We start from the raw sequence: 15,849 nt of genomic DNA on the forward strand, positions 1-15,849 counted from the left end.
ACAAGTTGAATGCTCCTATCACAGACACCCACTAGAGCAATTCCCTAGAACTTCATTGGTTCACACCACAAACAACAAACAACGAAAAATATAATTCCCCTCATGGCTCCTCTAGTCACTTGTGGATATCCTTGAGTAGCATAGGAACACGATCTATCGCCAAATGATAAAAGATAAAGACCGACCCAGACAAAATTCAGCAGCTATATTGACCTTGTTCTTTCATTCTCAGTTACTTGTTGTGATAGTTGATAATGTCTGATGTCAGAAATTTGTGGACCCTGTTTAAGACTAACCTATTTGATTTCGAGTGTATCCTCTTCTGTTTAAGACAAGATAATGATCACTTAATATGGATATGATATGATTGATAAGGCAGTTTGATCAGTTGATTACAGATGTTTGATTGGATAATCGTATCCTTTGTTAACTTTATGCGAAGAGTTTGTTGGATATCTGCTAGGGTATTTGATTCTTGTGAGACATTTTATTGCAAGTTTTTTTTGATCGATTTTTAATTTTTAGTTCTTTTCCAAGAGATTTTTTTGATGTTTTTGGGTTTTGTAGATCGATATTTGAATGTTTTTGGTAGAGTTTTTCAGGACATTATATGGATGTTTTTGAATTTTTTAAAGGATTTTTTATGATTTTTTTAGGACTTTTTATGATTTTTTAGTTATGCCCCCAGTGTGCAGACCTATATGAGATGATGATCTGCAAAATGCATGTGGAGACAATGAATTTTTTACATAACTTGTGTTAATGCAATATGCATTATGAAGATACATTTCCTATTCAAACAAGGATGACTGCATTTGTTTAGCATTTCATAATACACCAATTGAATTGGAGGTGCAAAACATTTCACAGATAAGTGGTCAATCGATCTATAAGGTCACGTGGAACATCCAAATTAACATACTTAGTGACTAGGATTTATAAATGGAGGTGCGGAAAACTTCCCCATTGGTTCTTGAAACTTTGATCTTCTTTTGCCCATGTGTGTATAAATGAGTTAATTCCCACTCTTGTGTTCACTATAGATCCTTAACATCCTATATGACTAGCTACATGGATTATTCTAACTTTGTAAGCATCCCGAAAAGAGTGTCACTGCCAACAAGCTTTTAGAGCTCCGACGAGGTTATAGACTGTAATCTCTCAAATATTGCTCCATTGCTAGTAGACATGTATAGCCCTGATGGAGTTACTCGCATGTTCCCATAGTCAATCTTTTTTGTTTCACTTTGTATGTGTGATATTTCAGTTATATATCATTGCTCTTTTGCCTTGAGATGAATATTGGCATAGCACTTTTTCTTTTTTATTTTCTTTCCTTGACTTGTAAGTAATGAAACCTACTTGGGTGTGACAATTACAACGCCACTGAAGTAGAATGTTAGATTTTTTACTAGTCATATGATCAACTAAGTGTCTCGAATGAATTTAGAGATTTTGTTAATGTGTTTGAGATATATGAATTGATATATTTTGGGTTAACAAGTCTCAAATAGTAAAATCACTATCCAACCATAAGTAAAGCTTCGTCACAGGGTAATGTTGAAAATGAATGACCTTAGGATCTCAAAAACTGTTGGCAATTGACACTCAATTTGTTGGTTTCACTATGTTGTCATTGATGGCAACATAGTATGGTATTCTGGCTTCTTGTTTTGGTTCAGTTGTCTATCGGCAAGCACTTCACAGACACAACACTGACACTAGTAGGACGAAAGAAATTCTTTGGTTACCAACAATGTGATGGTATGATGAAAGAATAAGTATTTGTTAGATTACTGAGAGGGGGGGGGTGAATCAGTAAATAGAAAAACTAATACAAACTTTCCCAATCTCAATCTCAATCTCAATCACACAAAGTAAACTTATCAATGAAATACCACTATCAAGATAAAAAAGATAAGAAAACTGGTTGACTGTTACAACAACTTAACAGTAAACAACATTAAATTTGTAAACATCCAAATTCTTTATCATATGTCAACATACTTCATTTCTCAATGCTTTCGGTTATCATGCCTTATCAGAATAGTTAAGTAGTTAATCAAATCAACAAGTATTTTTGACATGGAAACCAAAATAGGTAAAAACCATAGTGATATGGGACTCACAAGATAACTATCTGAACTCTTCCGAAGTTCACCATGTTAGGAGCCAAGCCTGTTAAAGCTTTTACAAAATTCTTGTTAAGAACTGATCCTGTTAAGAATCACCCAGTTAAGGGATTGACTACAAATGCCTTGTTAAAAGCAACTACCCTGTTAGGAGTAACCTTGATAGAGGATTTGAAAATCCAAGCTAATGGATCACCTTGTTAGAGGATTTGAGAAGTAACCAAGCTTGTTAGAGATTACCCAGTTCGAGGATTTTAGTTCTGCTATAATTGTTAAAAAATAATAGGGGTTTGCTTGATCTATCTGAATAGCACTACACTTGCTTGATCAGATCCTTTTAAGCTCCTATTTGCCTTTACTCAAACTGCTGACTCATCATCCGATTCAGCAACCACACACTCAACTGATTTCTGCCAACACCTTCAACTAGACAACTTCATTGACCTTATAAACAAATCAATTACGTTGGTAACACAACAAAAACCTAATTCTCTCATAGAGATTACAAACAAGTTGGTTCAAGTATGACCATTGGATTACATAGCAATCTCTATCTCTACACATCAATCAAGAAAACCTTTACCTCTCCTTGGTTACTGCTTCATCAAGATTAGTAACTCATCATGTGCTTTGCATTAGATGCAATACACTTTGCTCATTCCCTAGACAAAAATGTGCCAAAACATTTTTAACTTGTCTTCGTACTATGACCATACATGTCACCATCATTACTGCTCAACATCAGATCATAAACCAACATAGCCAATTCAACAACCTTAATTGGTTAGAGTGATGAATACTAAGAGGGGGGGTGAATTAGTATGCCAAAAATCAATGTACTTTAACACTTTGCTAGACTAATAGTAAACTGGTAAAACAATTTAGCAGACAAACCAGTTAGCACACATGCAAACCAAATAGAAAATAATGCATTCACCCACAGAAGCACAAACACCATAACACAAGAGATTTTGACATGGAAACCCAAATGGGAAAAACCACGTTGAGATGGAACTCACAAGTAACTATCTGCAGAATAGGAACCAGACCGGTTAAGGTCATACAATGTTCTTTACCAGAATAGATCCTATTAGGAATCTCAATCTCTGTTAGGAGATAACTCTGATTAAAGACTACCTTGCTAGAGGATTTTAGATCCACAAATGTGAACCACCTTGTTAGAGGATTTACAAAAGGCTTTTGGGCCTACCTGGTTAAGGGCTTCAGACTTGTCGAAGATGTGAGTAATCAACAAGTGAGTGATCTAGCTAATAGCACAGATTGCTTGGTTAGATCCTTGATAGCTCATTCCTAATGTATTCCAGCATTACTTCAGTCTTTTGTACATTCACACTCTCTCTAACTCATCAACCACCTTGAACCCTAGCAACAACCTAAAACCCTAGACATGATGTCCTTATAAAGGAATCTTATTTCATGTCGGTCCAATAGGATTACAATACAATTTCCTAGGTTCAATGCATCTAGACTTATTTTGTAACACGAAACAAAAAGAACCATTGAAGTGTTGGCACCGTCAAACAATTGGTGGATGGTAACTCATCACAAAATGTCGGTTGGTAACTCATCACAGAGTATTACCAGTTCATAGAAAATATCGGTTGCCAATTTGACAAAATGAAGACTGGGAAATATCTGTTCTGTCGCTTGATCCTTCGTACTACTTGAGATCCTCAAACTACTTGGGGTCAACATACCGCTTCACATCGGTAATCATTTTCTGCAAAACACCAATAGTCTAAGGACTATAATGCATCATACCAGTTGGGAACAAATACCAGTTGAGCTTTAACTTATACATACAAAAGTGATCTCAATGCAAGTGTGTGTCCATCAATGACAATCAAAACATAATCATAAAATATGCCAACAATCTCCCCCTTTGGCATTGATGGCAACACTTAGGAAAATTTTGACATCTAAGTGTTTTACAACAAAAATATGCCATAATCAAAATTACTCCCCCTAAGCATATACACTATCCCTTTTGCAGAAAATACAATGTATACTACTTCTTAATAGAAATAACATGAAAGTATACATCAAAACATTCAAAATTTATACTTCTCCCCCTTTGCCAACAATGACAAAAATAATATTGCAGACCAACCCCTATTTCATTAGTATTAAAAGAATAAGAGTTTATGACAATAAAGAATAAAACTTGTCAAAAACTAATTTAAAGTCCTACAAAAATTGTTTCATAGATAAGGACCAGGACTCAAGTAGGGAGGTTGCCACTTCTTTCTCTGTCTACATCTGGGAGACTTGTTCTTCCATGGCATCTATTGTGCTCATCTCTTGAGTCACTGTTAAGCCATCCAGATTGAGATAACATTTCTGAAGTATTTGCAGGTGTGGGAGTAGAACCAGTTGTAGTTCATGCAAATCTCGAGTCCGGTTGCTAATTTCCAACTCTATTTTGGTAGACTGAATATGAAACCGGTGAACGGTTTGCCCATAAGCTATAAAAGAGTCATATGGTGGCTTGAAGGTGCTCATGTATAAAGGCAAGTTAGATTATAGCTTTTTCTTCTGTACAAGCACATCATCACAGAAGAGATGGGGTTGGCAAATCTTACTCAGTAGCAGATTCCCCTCACCCAGAGCATTCCTTAAGTCTTTTTGAGCTTTTTGCAGATTGGATCAGAGCTCATTTAGCTTCTTTACCAAGGCAGTGTTGAGAGCCTTTTGATGCTCTTGCTTGGCATTTGCCTCTACTACCTCTTCTAGGCTCTGCACTTGATCATCCACTATGGTTCATAGGAGTTTCAATTGTGCTAATGATGAATCAGTATTGGGGAGGTTTGTGCCGGGTAATAAACTGGTAAGAGTGTCCGGCACTGCAGCTTGGATCACATCTTGCTCCTTCTTCCTCCTTATCACTTCAAGGCATTCTTGAGAAACCTTAATGCTCTATATCAGCTCCATTTCGTTTGCAGAGTGGAGGTCAATAGGACTGGTGAGGTCAGCCGGTTTGGCTTGACTACCGGTTGCCTTTGGAGTCTCCATCTGAGTGCTTTTTGCCACTTCTTCTTTCTCTATAGCTCTTAACTTTTCCTCTTCTGTCTTTTCTTTTCCTCTTCTTTTGTTTTCCTTTTCTCTTCTTTCCTCTTCTTCTCTTCTTCATCCTTTTTCCTTTGCTCCTCTTCCTACTACTTCTTCTCCTCTTCCTTTTTCTTTTCTTCATCTTTCTCCTTCTTTTCTTCTTCATTATTCTTCTTCTCCTCTTCATCCTTCTTCTTTTCCTCTTCCTTCTTTCTCTTCTCCTCTTCATCCTTCTTCTTTTCCTCTTCCTTCTTTCTCTTCTCCTCTTCATCCTTCTTCTTTTCCTCTTCCTTCTTTCTTTTCTCCTCTTCATCCTTCTTTTCCTTCTCCACTTCCTTTCTTTTCTCCTCTTCTTTGTCCTCCTCTACTTTCTTCTTCTTATCTACCTATTCTACCTACTTCTCTTGTCCTATTGCTTCTGATGGTGTATCCTGAGCAACATCCTCTACATCCAGAGAATTGATATCAATAGTGTCTGTAGGTTCAGTAACTGGGTTTCCTTCATTATCAAACACTTCATCCGGTTTTGTTATTGTCGGTTCTTGCTCAACCTTCCTATTGGCTTCAGCCACTTGATGCATCTTAAGAGCTTCTAGAGAAAGAGTATGTGTATTCTTGATCACTTCATGACCCTTTCCTTCGAGTAACAAGAGTCTTCTTCTTCTCATGAAGAAGAGGCCTTTGTATTTATTCATAACTTCAAAAAGTTCTGAATTAGATACATCAAGAAAATGTTGAGCAAATATTTTCTCCCTCATTTCCTGTTCCTTTTCTATGGCAATGTGCCACTTATTGTCTAAGGAATTATACAAAGAATCCGGTGTCTCAGATCTAATTTCTGAAGGCAACCGGTCATTAACACATAAATACCTAATGATTTCTTGTTCAACTGGTTCCTTTTCATCATCATTGAAATCATCAAAACAATCAATCAAATCATTCATCACTTTTCTCCTAATATTTTTGATATTTCTTTGACAATGTTTCAAAGGTTTGTAGGGAGAAATGTCAATATTTACCGGTGCAGATGATGTCGGTTCATTCTTTGTCTTTTTCTTTGTTTGTCTTGTCTTCTTGGGTTTTTCTTCAGACATAGTTTCTTCAGAGTCTGGTGAGTTATTCCTTGTCTTCCTCTTCCTCTCAAAGACTTTGGTAGGTGCTACTTCCGGTTTCTTCTTCACAGGTGATCGCTTGGTCACTTTAGGACTGGCTGTAGTAACCGGTGTTGATACCGAAGGCACTGCCTTTCCTTTCTTTTCAGATGGTTCTACAACTGGTGCAACCCTTTCCAAATAGGTGCCAGTTCTCTTTGCCTTAGGATCAAGAGGTGAGGCGATTAGGGTAGAAGAATACCTGTCCAGCATATCATACATCACCTCATAGCCCATAGGCTCTACTTCTTCCCGTCTGGGCTCAACAACCTCCATTATGCATTTATCCACTTCGATGATAAAGCAGATATCCTCTTCATATTTCTTGACAATGTCACTGGATATCCTCATCCTTAGGCTCATCTTGCTTCTGAACTCATCAAAGTACTTGTTCAGAACATCAGGGTAACCAGTTCCAACTGCTTGCAAGCTCTTTTTGATATGCTTGGTAACTGGTTGGTCGGCAGACCACTGAATATCTCCAACTCCTAGGAAATAACCTTGGAAGTAGAAGAATAACCCTACCAGTAGTTGTCCAAACTTGAATCTTAGTGCATTATCCTGTTTGATTGACTTAAGATTCAACATAAGTTGTCTTTGCATACAGGTGCACAGATCAAACAATGCATCTTCTTTGATCATCCGGTAAGTGGAATTTACTGCTGCAATAGATACAAAGTTAATTCTGCTGGCAGAGAACGTCTGGTAGCCTATCACCATGAAGGCATACTTGACTAGATCATCCTTGATTGAGTTGATGGTCATGCCACGTGAGTCGCTCACTGAACCAGTGAGCTTGGAAATTTCAGTCTTGCTGACCTTCCTTAGGGCTGGCACTTCCCCTGTATTGCAGAAACTAGTGACGGCCTGAATGGCTTGCGGTGTGATATCATGTGTTCTCTCAAGATACATCTTGTCACCATGAACTCTGCTTAGAATGATTTGAATGTGGTCATCTGTGAAATCCTCTAGGAAGTAAAGCGCATTGTGAAGCTTCTTCTTCTCCAAGATGCTATACTCCGGTTTGATCTTTTTATCCTTCCCACAGAATAAAGCTAGTTGAGAATGGATCACACGAGACCCTAGGTCTTTGATTTTGCAGTCTACATAATTAGAAATGCCTTCTTCCACTATCACACCAGCCGGTACTTGAGGCAAGGCATTATATTTTAACTTTCATTGTATGAAATCCATAGAATCGACAGTTGCACTAGAACTATCATGAGATGCAGAAGCCATGATAAAATAGAAAACTCAAGAAATACCTTTCAGAAATTGAGAATTTAGGGCTTGCAAATTCCACTTCGCCTTCCACTTCGTCGGTTGTTGAATCATCACTTTGAGTTCTTCTCTTGACCGTTTGATATTTGCTTTTGAATCTTCTTCAGGGTTTCAAGATTTCTATGAATCGCAACACAAATCACTTTTTCTTCGCTTGAAAAAATGATAGTGAGAAATGATTTGAAAATTCCTTTTAAACATATTCCTCACCTACCATAATAAATGCTCCACCATTAGGGCGTAAACCCTAATTTGCCTATTACTATTTCCGGTCTTCTGCCAAATGACAGGTATCACATACCGGTTAAGGTCTTTTACTGGTGTAAACCGGGGGTTCGTAGTGTTTCACCGTTTTCTCCCCCTAAGCTTTTTTGATGCTTAGTTTGTTGGTTCCATTATTTCCACACTAGGTGCAGAAACCGGTTTTTCTTGCAACACTGCTGGTTTCTTCTTCCAGGTTTTGTTCATATCCGCTTGAACAATTTCAATATCAATCTTTCCTTCTGGAGTGATCGGTATGTCATCTGATATGTTCTTTCTTGTTTTGCAAAATCTGGCAATGTGACCCGGATTGTTGCAATGATAGCAGACCATTCTAGGTGCTCTCCAAGGTCCATTATTCATGTTAGGGTTCTTCCTCCTGCATGTTGTAGATGTGTGACCATGACCATGACAGATCAAATAGTTTTCTCTCCATCTGGTTGCTTCTTGATAGCCACGACTTCTTGACTGATGATTAAAGGCATTAAACCGGTTGTGATTCCGGTTCACAAAAGGTTCCGGACCAACTCCTTCAGTCCTCTGAGGATATCTTCCAGCGTTGTTCATAACAGACCTGCATTCAGATGCTCTATGCCCAAACTTGTTGCATGCATAACAATTACCATTGAATCTATAGGATCTAGGCTTATCATTTAGAAAATAAGGAAAATTATTATAAGCCTTACTCTTGCATACATTAGCAGTATGTCCTTCTTTAAGATAGTTAAAGCAAACAGGTTTGAACTTTTTCTTACCTTTATCCTTTGATGTCGGTTGTTTCTTCGATGCTCCAACATTTGTACTAGAGGTCTCACCTTCCTCATGACCAGAATAACCAAGTCCATCAGTATTCTTGACAGGTTTGGTAGATTCAAGCTTTTTCTCTAGCTTGACAGTACTCTTGTTGAACTTAGCAGGTATTTCCTTTGACTCAGAGAGTTCTTTGGAAATAGCAGCATTTGTTTCCATTAGGTTTTCATTCTCAGAGATGGTAATGTTCAGTTCTCCTTGCATGTCTTCCTTTTCCACTTTGCTCGCATGGAGTTGAATAGTTAGGGCACTGATCTCTTGCTTTAGCTTGGAGTTTTCACGATCTTTGTCTTTGCCCAGATCTTCAGCTTTCCTCTGGTTCTCAAGCTCTTGGCACATTCGAATAGTCAGTCCTTCTAGTTCTTTTCTTAGGTTGGAATTGGATTCATTTAGCTTTTCTACTTCTTGAATCAGGGCTTCAATGTCCGCTTCATTAGAGGAACTATTTTCAGATAGCTCCACCAGTTTTTCAACATGTTCTCTCCTTTTTCCTTGAGATGCCTTATATTTGACCATAAGATCATCATAGGCTTGCTCAGACTGAGTGAGCCGATGAGTAAGTTCCCTCATAGTGTAGTCCCCCATATCTCTTTCCAAGTGGTTAGACTTATAGAAAGGTTGGCTTTGATACCAATTGATGAATACTAAGAGGAGGGGTGAATTAGTATGCCAAAAATCAATGTACTTAAACACCTTGCTAGACTAACAGTAAACCGGTAAAATAGTTTAGTAGACAAACCGGTTAGCACACATGCAAACCAAATAGAAAATAATGCATTCATCCATAGAAGCACAAACACCATAACACAAGAGATTTTGACGTGGAAACCCAAATGGGAAAAACCACGGTGAGATGGAACTCACAAGTAACTATCTGCAGAATAGGAACCAGACCGGTTAAGGTCATACAATGTTCTTTACCAGAATAGATCCTGTTAGGAATCTCAATCTCTGTTAGGAGATAACTCTGATTAAAGACTACCTTGCTAGAGGATTTTAGATCCACAGATGTGAACCACCTTGTTAGAGGATTTGCAAAAGGCTTTTGGGCCTACCTGGTTAATGGCTTCAGACTTGTCGAAGATGCGAGTAATCAACAAGTGAGTGATCTAGCTAATAGCATAGATTGCTTGGTTAGATCCTTGATATCTCATTCCTAATGCATTCCAACATTACTTCAGTTTTATGCACATTCACACTCTCTCTAACTCATCAACCACCTTGAACCCTAGACATGATGTCCTTATAAAGGAATCTTATTTCATGTCAGTCCAATAGGATTACAATACAATTTCCTAGGTTCAATGCATCTAGACTTATTCTATAACACAACACAAAAAACATTGTTGAAGTGTTGGCACCATCAAACAATCGATGGATGGTAACTCATCACAAAATGCCAGATGGTAACTCATCACAGAGTATTACCGGTTCATAGAAAATACCGGTTTAAGCAAAATACTGGTTGCCAGTTTGACAAAATGAAGACTAGGAAATATGTGTTTTGCCGCTTGATCCTTCGTACCGCTTGAGATCCTTGTACCGCTTGGGGTCAACATACTGCTTCATATCGGTAATCATTTTCTGCAAAACACCAATAGTCTAATGGCTATAATGCATCATACCGGTTGGGAACAAATATCGGTTGAGCTTTAACTTATACATACAAAAGTGATCTCAATGCAAGTGTGTGTCCATCAATGACAATCATAACATAATCATAAAAAATGCCAACATAGAGTTTAACAAAAACAACTGGTAGGGTTTATTGGTTACATTACATAGATAGGGTTTAACATTTTACACTGGTTACCGGTTTAAGTCACAAACTTACATACCGGTTTAAAATATCTTTCACAAAGCTCTTCCTACTGGTTACAAGACAATATCAACAATAATAACAATATCAATAATATCATTACCAGTTAATTGACAGCAATGACAACATAACATATCATTAATGCAATCTTCATGCAAATGCCAACAATCTCCCCCTTTGGCATTGATGACAATACAAATATCGACACTATTGATTGTTGTTGTGATTGTGAATAGGAATCCTATTTTACATTACCAAGTATTCACCATGTGCTCCATGTCTTCAACTTGTCACTGGTTCTCCTCCTCATAATCACATAATTCTTCTCCCCCTTTGACAACAATGCAAATTGAAAGCAAATTATGTAATGTCAAATTTCACTGTACAACAACAATAATCTGCAACTTAATGCTCCCCTTGTGGAATAGCTTCCACTACTACACCAATCCTTGTAAAATTTTGCAAGGGGTTCAGGGACTGATGCAATCAACATCATGCTCGACTAACCTCATGAAGGGGTACAACCCCTAGTTGACTTCTAAGATACTCAAATGTAGTCTTAGGTAGAGGTTTTGTAAAAATATCAAGATACTCCTTGGTAGAAACATTCTCTAACATAACATCTTTGCTCTTCACTTTTTCCCTCAAGAAATGATATTTCAATTCAATGTGCTTGGTTCGTGCGTGCAAAAGAGGATTCTTGGAAATATTTATGCCACTTGTATTATCACATAAAATCTTTATAGTTTTTGAAATCTTCATCTTAAAACCTTCCAAAATGTGCCTCATCCAAATAGCCTATATGCAATTCATATAAGCTGCAACATACTCTGCTTCAACAGTAGATTTTGAAGTACAACTCTTCTTCTTACTACTCCATGAAACAAGTCTTCCTCCAAGAAAGAATGCTCCACCAGTTGTGCTTTTCCAATCATCAACATTTCCTGCCCAATCAGCATCTATGTAAACCTACAAATCAAAGTTTCCTCCATATGGATACCATAATCCATAGTCAACAGTACCTTTCACGTATCTAAAAATTCTCTTGGTTGCTATCAGATGTGTTTCCTTAGGATTCTTCTAGAATCTAGCAACTATGCCAACTGCATGAGCTATGTCTGGTCTACTGTGAACAACATAGTGCAATTTGCAAATCATTGACCTGTATTCCTTATCATCAATAGACTTAGATTCATCTTCCTTAGACAACTTACAACCTGTAACCATTGGTGTCCCAACTAGTTTACAGTCACTCATACCAAATGTCTTCAAGACCTCTTTCACATACTTAGACTGTGTAATGAAAATACCATCCTTCATTTGCTGTATTTGCAAGCCTATGCAATTTTTTATTTCCCCTACTAAAGACATTTCAAACTCATTTTTGATTTCATCTGCAAAACTATTGCTCATGACATCATTACCTCCAAATATGATATCATCAACAAATACTTCACTGACCAGTATTTCATCTCCTTCAGGCTTGAGATATATGTTACTATCATCACTGGTTCTCAAAAAGCCCATCTTCATCAGATGTGTATGAAGCCTTTCATACCATGCTCTGGGTGCCTACTTTAATCCATATAAAGCCTTATGAAATCTGCATACCATGTCTTTCTCATCAGTCAAACCATAACCATCTGGCTGCTCTATGCATACTTCTTCTTCCAATATTCCATTCAAAAATGAAGACTTAACATCCATATAGTATACCTTGAACTTATTATGGGCTGCAAATGCAAGTGAGGTTATGACACCTTCCAATCTTGCTACTGGTGCAAAAGTTATTCCATAATCTTCTCCTTCTTCTTGTGCATAACCCTTGCAAACCAACCTTGCCTTGTTGCGAACTACAACACCATTTTCATTCAACTTGTTCCTGAATACCCATATAGTACCTATAACATTCTTATTTACCGGTCAGGGTACTAGGGTCCAATTGTTGTTCTTCTCAATTTGATCCAATTCCTCCTCCATAGCTTTAACCCAATTATCATCACCAAATGCCTCCTTAGCAATTCTTGGTTCAATGGTGGAGATCATGCAAGAGTTATCACTTATTCTCCTTCTGGTTAGTACTGCAACATCCTTATCCTTAATAATCTGTTCAGGATTGTGATTCAGTCTCACATATCTAGGAATAACATGATCATTCTCTTCAGGTTCAACTTCTTCATTATCATCATCTTCTTTTGAATTTATCTGTTCCGGTTGAACAAGTGCATCAGAATTTCCTTTGCCAGTTTCATATTTCATAGTTTCTGGTTCCAAAAACAAAATGCAAGGATCTTCATCCTTCTTCTCCAAACGGGTTTCCTTTGAGACTTCAGGATATTCATCCACTTGAACATCAGTACTCTCAACAATTCTCTGTGTTCGGTTGTTAAAATATTTGTAGGCCTTACTCTTGGTGGCATAGCCAAGAAATATAGCTTCATCACTCTTAGCTTCAAATTTGCTAATGTAGTCACCTCTCTTAATAAAATATTTTCTTCCAAATATCTTTAAAAAACTAACATCGGGTGATCTTCCATACCAGTATTCATAAGGAGTCTTGTGCTTACCTCTTTTCACCATAATTCAGTTCATATTGTAGACAGTTGTGCTGACAACTTCTCTCCAAAAAAAATTCACTACACCTCCTTGTATCAGCATTGTCCTAGTAGCTTCAACAACTGACCGTTTGTTCCTCTTTGTGATACCTTTCTGATGTGGTGTCCTTGGTGCAGAAAGCTGCCATTTGATATCATTATCTTCACAGTACCTAGTGAATTCCTCAGAAGTAAATTCACTGCCTTGATCTGTTCTTAGACATTTTATCTTCTTATTGCTCTCTTTCTCAGCTAAGGCCCTAAATGTTTTGTATTTACCAAAAGCTTCAGTCTTATCTTTCAAGAATGTGACCCACATCATCCTTGAGCAATCATTAGTGAGGATCATGAAATATTTGTCACCTTGAATGGTTTTTGTTCTTATTGGTCCACAAAGATTTGTATGAACCAAATCTAACAAGTGCTCCACTGAAAATGATTTTCTCTTGAAAATTGAAGAAGTCATCTTTCCTAGCTGACATTCTTTTCAAAGAGCATTAACCGGTTTGTCCAATTGAGGAAAACCTCTCACTGTCTTGGAACTACTCACTTTAACAATGTTATCAAAGTTTATATGACAAAATCTCCTATGCCAGAGCCAACTATCATCTATTTTTGCAATTAAACACTTGCTAACTTTAGGATTAAGGTGAAATAGGTTACCTTTAGTTTGCTTCCCGGTTGCAATCAATTCACCTTTGTTGTCAAATATTTTGTACATACCATTTTTAAACTCCAGTGGGTATCCTTTGTAATTGAGTTGTTCCACACTCAAAAGATTGTTCTTTAGACCTTCAACTCAATAGACATCATCTGCACTACTCTTCCCATTAAGAGAAATAACTCCCTTACCTTTAACCATGCAGGGTGAGTCATTGCCAAATCTAACAACACCGCCATCAAATTCCTTCAAGGAAATAAATTTTCTCCGATCACCAGTCATATGATGTGAACAACCACTATCAATGATCCAATCATCAGAGTTACTCATCCTAGACACTAATGCCTTCTAGTCTGATATCTCTTCCTTAATAGCTACAAACACAATATCTGCACTAGCATCATCATCAGATTCGTCATCAGTGATACTACTGTCAACCGCCATAAGACAATCTCTCTTGCCTTTGCCCTTATACTTCTTGAATTTGTCTCTCTTGTGTTCATTTTCACCATTAGGACAATTAGCTGCTATATGACCAATCTTGTTGCATGCAAAACATTTTAAAGGTAGTTTACCTCTGTATTTCCCAGTGCCTCTAGGCAATCATTTTGCCAACAATGTTTCAAGTTCCACTAGGTTGTCTTCATCATCAGCATCTCTACTGGATCTAGATTCATAACTATGAAAAGTATCTATACTTTTTCTCATAGATGGGTTAGAAACAAAAGCTCTAAACACAATATCTTCACTAGCATCACCATCAGATTCTTCATCAGTGATACCACTATCAACAACAATAAGACAATCTCTCTTGCCTTTACCCTTATACTTCTTAAATTTCTCTCTCTTGTGTTCATTTTCACCATTAGGACAGTTAGCAGCTATGTGGCCAATCTTGTTGCATGCAAAACATTTTAAAGGTAATTTACCTCTATATTTACCAGTGCCTCTAGGCAATCACTTTGCCAACAATGCTTCAAGCTCCACTAAAATTTCTTCATCATCAGCATCTTTGATGGATCTGGATTCATAGCCATGACTAGTATCTATACTTTTTCTCATAGATGGGTTAGAAACAAAAGCTCTAAATATAGACTCAGATTTTTGTACACTACCATCATAATTGTTTAATTCAAAAGAAGTTTGCCAATGATGGAGTCAAGAGTTACCTTAGTTTTGTCTATGGACTTCATCTTTTGAATAGCTGCAACTCGGATAGCGTAGACTGGTAGCAGGGTTCTCAGTACCTTACGGATCACTGTGGCATCTTCCACTTTCCCTCCTGCACTCTTAATTTCACCAACTATCTCTTTTATCCTTTGACCATACTGCTGGATATTCTCACCTTCAACCATCCTCATGTCATCAAACTTTCCTCTTAGACTCTCCTCTTTAGCAAACTTAACATGTTCATCATCGCTATAAATCTCTTCAAGTTTTTGCCATACCTCTTGTGCAGTCTCTAGACCATGAACATCTACATATTCAACATCAGACAGGGAATTGATAATGGCCTCTAATGCTTGATGATTTTCTTGTTGTTCTTTCTTCTGATCATCAGTCAGAATCCTAGTGGGTGCAACATATTTAGTATTGACATGTTCCAAATATTGACTTCCTAGACTCTTGATGTAAATTTTCATTTTGTCGCTCCATATCCTATATTTTTCTCTATTAAACTTCGGACCTTCCTTCTTCATCATGTTCTGCAAGATATTTTCCTCAAGTTGTTAGGCTAGATCTTAGAGGACTTGAGATGCTCTGATACCAATTGATGGTATGATGAAATAATAAGTATCCGGTAGATTACTGAGAGGGGGGGTGAATCAGTAAATAGAAAAACTGATACAAACTTTTCCAATCTCAATCTCAATCACACAAATTAAACTTATCAACGAAATACCACTGTCAAGATAAAAATTCATAAGAAAATCGGTTGACTGTTACAACAACTTAACAATAAACAATATTAAACTTGTAAACATCCAAATGCTTTATCATATGTCAACATACTTTATTTCTCAATGCTTCTAGTTATCATGCCTTATCAAAATAGTTAAGTAGTTAATCC

The sequence above is a fragment of the Cryptomeria japonica genome, chromosome 3 (genome assembly GCF_030272615.1).
Source record: "Cryptomeria japonica chromosome 3, Sugi_1.0, whole genome shotgun sequence".
Lineage (NCBI taxonomy): Eukaryota > Viridiplantae > Streptophyta > Pinopsida > Cupressales > Cupressaceae > Cryptomeria > Cryptomeria japonica.